The following is a 13090-nucleotide window of genomic DNA, read 5'->3' on the forward strand; positions in this document are numbered from 1 at the left end:
GCTGTGGGGGGAAGAAAGGACCCAAATGTCTGCAAGATGGAACCAGCGTATGATCAAGCACCAAACCAGGAAACAGGAACCGAATAGGACCAGCCTGGAGAGCACCAGACACTTTTTTATTTATAAAAATAAAAATGGAAAATAAAAGATAAAAAATAATAAATAATAAAAAATAATAAATAGTAATCAAAAAATAAAATATATATATGGAAAAATAATAAAAAATAATAATAAATAGTAAATAATAAATGAAAAATGAGGGCATGGCCTGGCGCCGGAGCGATATCGCCGCTTAAGGAGAGAGCTCCGCTGTCCGGGTTCCCAATTAAGCTCTTTCTGCAGCTCAAACCTCACCAGCAAGCACTGAAAATGACGGGTAGGAGCAACTCAACCACCCGCTCGCTGCTGGATCCGTCTACCCAGCTGAGCAGGAACATCCCGGCGATGTTCCGGACACAACACACAGACTCACAGGCCGCACCTCAAGCCGCGTTCTGTAGTAACACAGGCTACGCGGCCATGGCGGACGCTTCCGAAGCCTCTCAGATGGGCTCTCCCTCTGCAAGTCCCTCTCCCTTTCTATGCCTGGCGGACCTCCAGAGCGTTGCTTCGGATATAAAGAATACCCTATCGGTGGCAATAGTGGACCTGAAGACAGACCTCAAAGCAGTGGCCTCATGAGTGGAGCAGGTGGAAGCAGCAGCCATGACACATGGCACAGCCATTCACCAGATACAAGTTGTGACCACTCATAACTGACATCTCATCGAAATGCATAGACATATGGAGGACCTCGATAACCGGGGCCGAAGGCGCAACCTTCGTATCAGAGGGATCTCTGAGTCTGTGGAGGCCCCCCAATTAAAAGCAGCAGTCTGGGCTATCTTCAATACCCTCCTAGGTAGGCCCCCGGATGCTCCGGTAGAGATGGAGAGATGTCACAGGGCACTGAGGCCACGGGGTAGGGACACTGACTCTCCCAGGGATGCTGTTTGCTGTCTTGTCAGCTTTACCCAAAAAGAAGAGATCCTGCGACTGGCCCGCAACCATGCTCACTTGGAACATGAAGGGGCGCGAATTCAGCTCTTCCAGGACTTATCCGCCATCACTTTACAACACAGTAGGGACCTTCGACCCCCTTCTTCAAACCCTATGGGAGAGACTCATTCCCTATCGCTGGAAGTTCCCTTTCTGCCTCCAAGCAACGAGTGGCAATTACACCGCCCAACTGAGGACACCAGCAGACTTAAGGTCTTTTTGTGACAGCCTAGGAATCCCGATGACCCCAGTTCCGGACTGGTATGGAGCTTTTATACGACCTGAGCCCTGGATACCCACACAACCTGGAGACACCCCAAGGTCACAAAGAAACAGACAACAACGCCGCAGGCCCTCAGCAGAGTCGCCACCGAGACGCCGAGGAGACATGGAAACCAATGAAAGCCCACGTGTTTCCCCTTCTTCTGCCAGGCACAAGACAGATCACTGAATTCACAGTAGCCCAGTTGGTGAGATATGTTGTCACCTGTAACCGTTCCCTGGTAAGCCCCCTAATACATCATGCAAGGTAAGCTGAGAACCATTGCCATCAATGGTGCGTGCTATTGTCACATAACGGAGACAGAACTATTTGGCTCTTGATCACCTTCTGATCGCGTTGCCCCCCGCTTCCCCATATCTATTCTGTTGGAACTTATCCTCCCATATACACCAGGAATCCTCAGAATTTCTCTCAATAGCACTTGCACCAGAGAATATGCGGAGGGATTGTTCTCGACTACACTGCCATAGTAATGGCCAGAGGTGGGCGTTCATCTCAGCAGATCATTTGTTGTTTCCTCTTTGCTCTTGGCCATGGTCCTGCCATGATGTGAGACTCTCCATACAGGGTGATAGCAAAGGTGTTGGGAGGAAGCGTCTCCTCCCTCTTAATTATACAGACTATCTTTGCTATATATGGACAGTATTTGCTTGACACATATGGTGAATAGTCGCTCCCCATGGCACCTATTTAAAACAGCGATGGCAAGACTGAACACGTTACTCCTGGTATCTCATTAGTGCCACCCTCACCCCTTTTTCTCCCCTTAACATCACACTGTTTCCCTTTCCCCATATAGGAGAACAGAGAGGATCTGGAGTCACCTGACCAATATCATAGCACTCAAGATGGCATCCCAGGAACTTTTTCAGCAGTTTACTTATTTGTGTATTGGGGTTAGGAGCCTAGCATGGCTTTTCAGGATGGTACTTTAATCATTTCTGATTTATTGTTATAAAGTTTACCACTAGATTCTACAGAAAATGTCGCACGGTTGCTTTGTAGGCGGTGCTCTCTAGCCCCTGCGTCCATGACGGACCATGGGTGTTGGGGAGGAGGCCCCAGAATCCCTGGGAGCAGGCGAGGCCCTTACCCGGCTCGCATTGCTCCATTTGAGCGTACAGGTGTCTCTGTGGTGTGGGGGATATAGGGCTCTGTATCCCCCTTGCTGACAGATGGGAATGCAGGGATTCGCATAACACCTGAGTACTTACAGACTCTTAGAGCCTCCACTCCCCCGAGCTGCCCCGGTTTAGGGTGGCTCTGGGTATGGGGGTTCTGGTGGTCCTAGTCTGTCAGCCGGTAAACAGCTTAATTGACTCTAAGGTTACAATGTTTATATGCTAGAGTATCAGTTGTTTAGGTTCCTATCAGTTACTTCTCAATGTGCACACTGCAGGTGAGCCAAGGTTAAGTTATGATATGTTGAATTAGAGTATTGCTCCTTTCCCGTCAAGGCTCCCTAGGTTGCTGGTGGGGGGGACCGGTGTAGGCCCTTTTCACCCCTTATGGGGGGCCTGCTCGGTGTCACCTTACCCAGCAGAGCTGAGGTCTCTTTTGAACATTATAGCATGTATGTTTGGGTGCCTGGATGGTGGGAGCCGTACACATTGTTCTTTAGGTGCCAAGTCTCTTCCCCATCCCAAGGAGGCAAGTTTCCCCCTTGAAACTAGCCGGATAAACTTTACTTTTGCCTCTATCTTCAGCCTACACTAGGTCACTCAGCTGGACTGTATTACCTCCGGTATATGGATTGTGATCCCCATACGGGGAGTGATTGTATTAATCAGGGAGTGGGCCTTCCCGGGGTTGCTGGTTAACTCAGGGAGCCTTTCCGAAGTTGGCTTAACTGGTACTGCAACTCCTCCATTCTCAATAACTCCCCCTTCTTTCTTATTACTTTGTACGTTACTCCCCCCCTCCTTTTCCTCTATCTCATCCCTGGTCTTTATTCCCTACCCTCCTCCCCGCTAGCCTCTAACCCCCTTGCCCCCGAAACTGGGGGGTGGCACTGATAAGAGCTTTTAATTATCAAAACATGACTTCTCTGAAACATCTATTGACTCCTTTATCCCTCAAAGTCTACTCCTTGAACGCAAAAGGCCTTAATGTCCCGGAGAAGCGGAGCAGTATCCTTGCTGAGGCACACCGTCTCAGAGCTCAAATCTTATTTCTGCAAGAAACCCATTTTAAATCAGGTTCCATACCTCGCTTAACCAATAGCCAATTCCCGGAAGTCTATATGCGCCCTGCCCTGATTCCAAAACAAAAGGGGTATCCATAGTAATTGCTAAATCTTTTCCGTTCAGTCTAACAGACCAAGTCCTCGACCCGGAGGGTAGATTCCTTTTCCTAAAAGGGGTTTGGAAAAATAGGCCAGTGACTTTCGTGAACATTTATTGCCCCAATTCCAAGCAGGTAACCTTCCTAAAAGAAGTTCTTTTGCGGCTCACAACATTTAAGACAGGCCTTTTGATACTAGGGGGAGATCTCAACATGACCCTAAACCCACTTCTTGAGACCTCCACAGGTACCTCCTCACTCCCATTCTCGCCCTTGCGCCAAGCTAAGCTTGCATTGGCCTCACTTGCCCTACATGACACTTGGTGTACCCTACAGCCCCAAGGGAAATACTATACTTTCTTCTCACATCCACATAACCGCTACTCGAGGCTAGACTATCTATTTATCCACCAGACCAACTTGACCTTCTTACAGGACGTGACCATAGAGAGTATGTACATTTCTGACCACCACCCAATCACGTTGACTTTGCAGTTCCCACAATGGGAAATGACTACTAGAACCTGGAGACTGGACGCCTCCCTTCTTTCTGACCCAGGGGATTTAGCTGAAGTCACTCAGACCATTGAAGACTATTTTCAATTAAATGATACTCCAGATGTTTCACCCATGACCCAATGGGAAGCACATAAATGCGTCGTCCGGGGACAACTCTTAGCTATTGCTGCCAGGAAGAAAAAAGCACATCAAATCGCGATCCGGACCCTGACTGAAAAAATAGCCCTATTGGAAGCGCAACATAAGCGCTCTATGGCAGTAAGGACAGCACAGGAATTAGCGGACACGCAGGTGACCTTCCTTGAGGAACTGTTTAATCGAGCACGTAAGAGACAAGTTCTCTCCCAAAAGCTATTCTACGAACAGGGTAATAAACCAGGCAGGCTTTTGGCAAGGTTCACACAGAGACGTACACTTGTATCCACTGTGCATCACATAGTGGACTCGAGTGGAACATCCCACTCCAGAAATGAGGATACTGCCAAACAATTTCACCATTTTTACAGCAAATTATATCATCTCGATTCCCATGAACATAAACCCATATCGGCGGATGCATGCTCAGAACTCATAAAAGGATTCTTAGCCAACTACAGCCTCTGGCCACTTTCCATGGAGGACTGGCAGGCCATGGAGGACTGGCAGGCCATGGAGGCACCGCTGTCATTAGAGGAACGGGGGGAGGCCTTGAAGGCTGCGAAACCCGGCAAAAGCCCGGGGCCAGATGGCTTCTCAGCACAATATTATAAAAGCTTTGCTGACCTCTTGGCACCAAAATTTCTTAAAGCCTTCAGTGCCCTCTCTCGTTCTCCAGGTGCTTCAAGTAACTTATTGGAAGCATATATCACGGTAATCCCAAAGGACAATAAAAACCCTTCAGATGTGGCCAACTATCGAACCCATATCCCTTCTGAATGTCGATGTGAAATTATTCACTAAGATCTTAGCGACACGCCTATCCTTTCATATTGCGGCTTGGGTGGGGCTTGATCAGGTTGGATTTGTCCCTTGAAGAGAGGCCAGGGACAATACCATTAAGGCTATCAATCTACATCACTGGCTCACATCCACCAACAGAGAACGCTGCTTTTTGGCTATGAATGCGGAGAAGGCGTTTGACAGGGTGGCCTGGGACTACATGGACGCAGTGCTGGAAGCCCTGGGTCTGGGAAGCGTTATGCGGACCTTTATTAAGGCTCTCTATACCAGGCCCAGGGCTAGAGTTCGAGTTAACGGCCACCTGTCGGACGCCTTCCCTATCCATAATGGAACTCGACAGGGATGTCCCCTGTCCCCGTTGTTGTACATCCTCACATTAGAACCTTTCCTCCGGTGTATTCGAGCCCATCCAGACATCAAAGGGATCGAAGTGCACCAGCGGGAATATAAGATTGCCGCTTTCGCGGAAGATATATTATTATTTCTCTCATCCCCGCTGATGTCTCTTCCTAACCTAATGCCAACTCTAGAGCAATTCAAGATTATTTCGAACCTAAAGATCAATTTCTCAAAGTCCTATGTGCTCAATGTCTCTCTGTCCCCATGTACAGTACAGCTCTGTCAGGAAAATTTCCCCTTCAGTTGGAAAGCAGACGCCATCAGGTACCTAGGCATCCAGCTCCATAGCAAACTTAAAAATCTTTACGAAATGAATTTTCTAGCAGAGTTGCGGCTTATACAGCAGGATCTCCTTCCATCTCGTGGTTTGGGCGAGCCTCAATTGTGAAAATGACAGTTCTTCCCCGTTTACTGTATAAACTGCAGACTATTCCGATCCGCTTACCACCCTCCTTCTTTACAGCCTATAAACACATGTGCAGAACCTTCCTATGGGGAAATAAGGTAGCAAGAGTGGGGTGGGCTAAACTTGTTCTGCCAAAGTTGGGAGGTGGAATAGGACTCCCGGACCTCCAGAGGTACTACTGGGCTGTTCATCTAACTTGGGTGGTGGATTGGCAGATCCATATTAAATGTAAGGGCTGGGTTTTATTAGAAAAGTTAATTTCAGGTACTGAACTTCAATACACTCCGTGGTTTCCAAAGACACACGTTCCGACTAATGTCCAATCTCACCCTCTCATAGGGGCAACATTACATGCTTTTGATAGGGTGTGTAAAGTCCATTTACTTTCCAATTCGCATTGTGCGATAACACCACTTCGAAATAACCCAGACTTTCCCCTGGCTTTTGAGGGGACCTTCCTAGCAGCAGAATGGCCATATAAAGAAATGTAGGCTAAGCACTTTTTCTCCAGAGGAAGGTTTCTTCGACAAGGAGAGCTCGCAGCATTGTCAAATACAAAGTCTTTTCCCTACTGGGCGTATATTCAGTTGAAGCATTTCTTGGACAGTCCCTCGAATAGAGGGGATTTTGCAAAGAATCCTACCTTTTTGGAATGTTCTAGCTCCTCCCCCCAGAGTAATTTAATCTCAGGGCTTTATGTTACAATGTTTGGGGAACCTTATGCTCACCTGAGCTTGGAACATGCCCTATGGGAGACCGAGCTGGACATGGTGATTGACAAGGAGGCCTGGGATAAAGTACATCTATATATCCACAAGGGCTCTTTGAACGTTCATACTCAGGAGAATGACTAAAAAGTCAAAACAAGGTGGTAAAGAACGCCGGAAATGCTACACAAATTCATCCCAACAGTTTCTGACCAGTGTTAAAGGTGTGAACAAGGTACTGGCATGTTCCTTCACATATGGTGGACATGCCCTCTGATTCAGCCGTATTGGCGTAAGGTTCACAAAATCGCAACGGAGATATCCTCACTCCCGTTGGAATTTTCACCAGCGCAGTACCTCCTCCACATCTCCAAAATCCCCCGTAAAAAATACTACAGGTCACTAGCTATGCACATAATTAATGCCGCCAGGCTGTGTCTTCCGGTACACTGGAGATCCAAATTGCCCCCCTCCACGAAGGAGTGGGCGACTCGGATCAATCGAATAGCAGCAATGGAGGAATTGATTTGCACTGCACAAGACAGAATAACACATTATTTGAGAGTATGGGCACCATGGCTTGAATACCGAAGCTCACAGAGTTATAAAGACTTGTGTCAGGACAATACTTAAATAGTTCAGTAGATTTCACTATGGCTGGAACATACTGAGGAGGGCAGTTGGTGGAAACTCCACCCCCTCCTCTCAGGCCTCACTTATAGTGCTACCCCTGCCCCCCCTTCCCCTTCCCTCTCCACTCTCTCACCCCCCTCTTTCGTGTTCCCCTTCCCCTTTACTCTTCGCAACCCCTTTTCTTCTTCTCCTTTATTCTTAGCCCTCTGGTGCTTTGTTGAAAAGCGGAGGGGTTGCAGACCGGCATAATAGCCGGACACATATCCTACTCCTTGCCTATCTTACAATAATTATAGACATACTACTGGTTACTTCTATAAGGAGTTTTCTACTCCAGTGTACACCTAGCCAACTTGAATGGTGCTCCTCATGAGTACACGGGCCTTATCGTAGCTGATCCAATCACGAATTTAGAGGTAACAGAGGTTGACACAGGCCCTCTTAAGTTTGAATTCTATGCATCTTCTGGTTGGATTATTATCTACTCGTAACATGATTATGTGTTATGTGATGTTATTTGTATTGTATATGAAAATTCATAATAACATTTTTTTTGTGGAAAAAATAAATAAATGAAAAATAAAGAATAAAAAATAATAAAAAATAAATAAAATTTAAAAAACTGAAAAAAAATAAAAATAAAAATAAAAATTATAATAATGAACTAAAAAATAATGGTATTATGGAAAAATATGAATATGAAATTATATATAAAGAAATATATGTATATATATGGACAAAGGGTATAATACCATCACCTCATTAATACCTTTAATCTCCATATTCATTCACAGCTTCTTTTGACTTATTCATTATTATTTTTTAGTTCATTATTATAATTTTTATTTTTATTTTTATTTTATTTTGAGTTTTTTACATTTATTTATTTTTTATTATTTTTTATTCTTTATTTTTCATTTATTATTTACTATTTATTATTATTTTTTATTATTTTTCCATATATTTTTTTTATTTTTTGATTACTATTTATTATTTTTTATTATTTATTATTTTTTATCTTTTATTTTTATTTTCCATTTTTATTTTTATTTTATTATTTTTTTTTTTTCATTTTTTATTCTTTATTTCTTAATTTTCCCTCAAACTATTTCCATTCTTAATTTCATTTGCTTTATATCATTCTTCTCATCATTTTTTCTTTATTTTTTCACCTTCAAATACTCATTCTCATCTCATTTTATTTTAGGTATGTATTCTCATTAGCTCAGTTTTTATTCATATTATTATCATTGTTGTCCCTTCAATGTCTTCCTGCAATATCATTAGTATTTCCTGTTCTGGGTTAGGCCGTCACTTTGCGACGGTGTCCAGTTCTTTTATAGAAACCTAGCCTACCTTACTAGCCTATTAGATCTGAGGAAAATGCGGATGCATTGAAACGCGTCATCTGACACGTCCACACGACATTTCCGCCGCTCCTCCTCCAGTGTCTGGTGCGCTCCACGCTGGTCCTATCCGGTTCCTGTTTCCTGGTTTGGTGCTTGATCATACGCTGGTTCCATCTTGCAGACATTTGGGTCCTTTCTTCCCCCCACAGCTCAGCACCCACCAGCAGAGGATCACCTATTGTGGACAGCCTCCCCCCAGCGCTTCAGAACACCTCCGGATCCCGCACTGGAAGCAGCTGGCATGATGTCTTTGGGCCACCTACTTTGCCTTTACATGCTTGAATTTACTGATCCATTGTGAGTAGCCATTTGCCCGCTGTTTTTATCATTTATATTAAATTTTAGTTTTTGATACTGCACTTAGATTGGCGCACCTTCTCTTTTTCTATCATTGCTTTTCAGAGTTTTGCTTCGACTCCAAAGGGAGCTGCTGATGGTGTTCAGTATCATTTTGTTTGACTTTTTATATTTTGCCATTTGGGTCTTTTTAGCCATATTGCACATGTACCTTGCATCATCATTATTTGGGACTCGATACTTATGCTGAATTTGATTGTATTTTATTTTATTTGGTTATCATTTTCTTGCATGTTTTGGGGATATCTTGCGCCATTTTCTCCTTTTTCAATTGTTCGCATGTACTAAACCCCCTGAGCCATAATTGACCAAAGCCACCCTGGCTTTGGCCAATTACGGCTCTCTGTACAGACGGCTCTGTGATTGGCCAAGCATGTGGGTCATAGTGCATGCTTGGCCAATCATCAGCCAGCAATGCACTGCGATGCCGCAGTGAATTATGGGCTGTGACTCGCCACTCGAATTTGGAGCGAATGGCCCATATCGTTCGGAATTCGGCGAACGACCGAACAGGCAATGGGTTCGATTCGAACATGCGTTCGATTTGAACACGAAGCTCATCCCTAGTCCAAAGTACAAACACACATGCTCGGAAGCAAGGACGAGCCAGAAGCGGTCAGTCTTGTAAACTAGCGTTCGTAATGGAGAATTAACATTCATAACGTGGCAACTTATGAAATCTGGAAATTCTCTTCTTCTTTAATGGGATAATAATGAAGCTGCTTTACTGGTGATACTGATGGAGTTATTGCAAACGAATTTTCAAAGGCTTTTTTTTCTAATGATATCAAGAATAATATTATTACGCTTTTTTTTTTATTTGGGCAAGTTACCACAGTGCCATTATCCCGTAGTTTTTAAGGTCAAAGATACAACTATATTGGTGTCCCTTGTCAATTTTACATTCTATTTTTTTAAATGTAACTGCCTACTCCCAAACTGTCATTTGAAGTAAAACATATAGCCAAGTATTATTCTCCGCATATTTTTTATTGTGCATTAAAAAAAAAGAAAACAAATAAAATTAGACATGCTATCTGCCAATAGAACTAACCCAAAAAGTGCATTCTATGCATCCAAAAATATAGAAAATGTACCAAATCAAATCATTATTATTCAACCAAAAAATAAAATAAAAGCCTCATGCATGTGTCCTGCTTCTTAATATAGGGGGTCAACAATGCCAAGAGTTGGTGAAAGCAGGGGTCCGTCATCCAGAGATAATTCTGAAAATCATCTGGATTATTCTCCTGGAACTCCCGCAGCAAAGGCATATGACATAATTGGTCACGAATAATAAAGCAACCAATTTTTGGTCCAATAATTCCTCTTCCTCCTGTTCCTGGACTAGACTTGGGTCAAAGCAATAACTCCAAGGCCAATAATAAATAACACGTTATCTCCTCCGATTCCGCAACATGTTTGGTTGACGAACGGCCGTTCAGGACTGAAAAGTGCGAAAAGAAAAGTGCAAATCAACACTCACCAAACTTCTACTAACACAAAATTAGCAGAAGGAGCCCAAAAGGTGGCGCTAAAGAGCTAAAAAACCATGTAGTATGTCAGTACGTTTGTGTTTGTTGGCCGACAATTCCTTGCCATTTGTATGCAAGACAAAATCCAGGCACACGCCTTCGGACAAAAGTCAGAGGTTTTGTCTGTGGAAAATCTGACCATGCATTTGAGGCTTTTCCAGACTCAATATTTTGTCCACACTGCCCTTCACCTGCACAGTCTTTGAGAGGTGGCTTTTAGCAAGGCAAACACTGAACACAGGAATTTAGACAAGCAATTTCACCACATAGCCTGGAAATCTGCATACAGACAGGACAGGTGTCAGGGCTGGCTCAGCCCTTCCTTCTCTGAGCTGGCCGCTCAGCTGTTGGCTAATTGCCAGCTCTCATCTCTCTCCACAGTTAACCAGCTGTTGTGGATCTGCTCGTCAGTCCCACCTACTTAAAGATCTCCAACTCACCTCATCCCTGTCTTCGCCTTGGTCACATCAAAAGAAACCATCTCTTGCATTCCTGTTTAAAACTGGCTTTGCTGACATCCCTTCTGGCTCCTTATCCTGCTTGCTGTTCCTCTACTTGGATCCCTGACTTCTGGCCTGGCTGATTACCCGATCTGGTTACTGAACTCTGGCTTGGCTGACTACCCGATCCGGTTACTGGACTCTGGCTATGCTTTGACTATGCTTACTCTATTTACCTTTTTATTTTTATTAATGAACAAGTGTAATTTTACTGTACTTCTGTCTCGGTCTGGTTCATGGTTTCTGTCAGTAGGCGAAGGCCATGAATTCAGAAGATACAGTCAATCCACTTGTTGGTAATATTTTTTCCAGATTGGTTGAGCAAGATCACCACATGGATCAGTTTGCCATGGCGTTACATACGGCTCACCTGGAATCCCCTACTGTGGCTGCTCCGGTACAACCTGAGTTGCAGGCCATCCCTGCTGCTGTGCCAGTCTCTGTGCAGGCACCCGCCTTGAGAATTACCTCTATAAGAGGCATGTCTGGTTCCGCCCCACTTCCCCAGCGATTTGGGGGAGATCCAGTTCAATTCAGAGGGTTTCTCAACCAAGTTGAGATATACTTTGAGAGGCTGCCCCAGGCGTTTTCCACGGACAGAAGCAAAGTAGAGTTTGTGATATCTTTGCTTTCTGAGAGAGCCTTGGCCTGGGCTAACCCTCTATGGGAGACGCAAAAACCTGTTGTCTTGAGTTACCCTGAGTTTGTGGCACCCTTTAAAAGGGTATTTGACATTCCCGCATGCTCTGCTTCTGCTGCCAAGTGCCTCATGTCCATCAAACAAAGTACGAGAACTGTTGGCGACTACGCCATTGAGTTCCGTACTCTGGCACCAGAGGTTGCTCGGAAAAATGAGGCCCTCGTGGCTGCTTTTTCTCATGGTCTCTCAGATTCCATCAAGGATGAGATAGCAGCCCGAGATATACCCACTGAGCTGGAGAGCTTGATCTCGTTTGCCATCCTCATTGACTCCAGACTCAGAGAAAGACTTTCTTTTAAGGAGCGTTTGCAGAAGCCTCCTGTACGTTTGCCTCCGAGCTTTGCAGTTCCACGTGTGCCTCCATCACCTCTCATGCCTCTTGGTACTGAATCGGTCAGTGAAGATGAACCCATGCACTTGGGCTTCACGCAGCTCTGCGGATGAGAGAGCCTTTAGGAGGAGGGAGAGATTATGCCTTTATTGTGGCCAGGCAAGTCACTTTTTGAAGTCTTGTCTTAAATGTCCTGGGAACACACGAACCTTGAGGTTCTGTCATTACAAGACCTTAGGTGGTGTTGTGTCGTCCCCAGTTATCCAGAAGGATAAGCCCCTGGTTTCGGTCACCCTTTCTTGGGCTGAGTCTTCTTTCGAGATACAGGCTCTAATTGACTATGGGGCTGCAGGCATGTTCATTGATGCTGCCTTTGTATCAAAGCACTCAATTCCACTGCATTTGTGTGACAATCCACTTGCCATTGAGGCTCTTGACAGCTCTACAGCCTGCCCCTGTGACTCATGAGACGGTTCCATTGTCCATGGCCGTAGGGGCTCCTCACCATGACATAATCCAATTCCAAGTGATTTCCTCTACTAAGTTTCCGCTGGTTATTGGTTATCCTTTGTTACAGAGGCACAACCCCTCTTTTGATTGGCTCAGTGCTGAGGTTCTCTCCTGGTCACCACAATGCAGTGAAACATGCTTCCGGAAGGTAGCCAAGGTCCTGTGTACCTCTTCACTCTCCTCCCTGCCAGAGGAGTACCGTGATTTTAGCGATGTCTTTGACAAAGGTCAAGCCGGTAGTTTGCCTCCACACCAGCCGTATGATTGCGCAATTGACCTTCAACCTGGTGCCACTCCCCCTCGTGGCCGGGTTTACCCTTATTCGGTCTTGGAGGATAAAGCCATGGAGGAGTATGTTGCAGACGCACTTTCTCGGGGTTTCATCCGCAAATCCTCGTCTCCTGCTGTTGCTGGTTTCTTCTTTGTGAAGAGGAGCGGTGAACTGAGACCTTGTATTGATTATAGGGGTCTCAATTGTTTCATGATTAAGAATGTCTACCCGATCCTGTTGATTACAGAGTTATTTGGTCGCCTCAAGGAA

This window comes from Aquarana catesbeiana, linkage group LG02 (assembly GCF_042186555.1).
Source record: "Aquarana catesbeiana isolate 2022-GZ linkage group LG02, ASM4218655v1, whole genome shotgun sequence".
In the NCBI taxonomy this organism is placed as follows: Eukaryota; Metazoa; Chordata; class Amphibia; order Anura; family Ranidae; genus Aquarana; species Aquarana catesbeiana.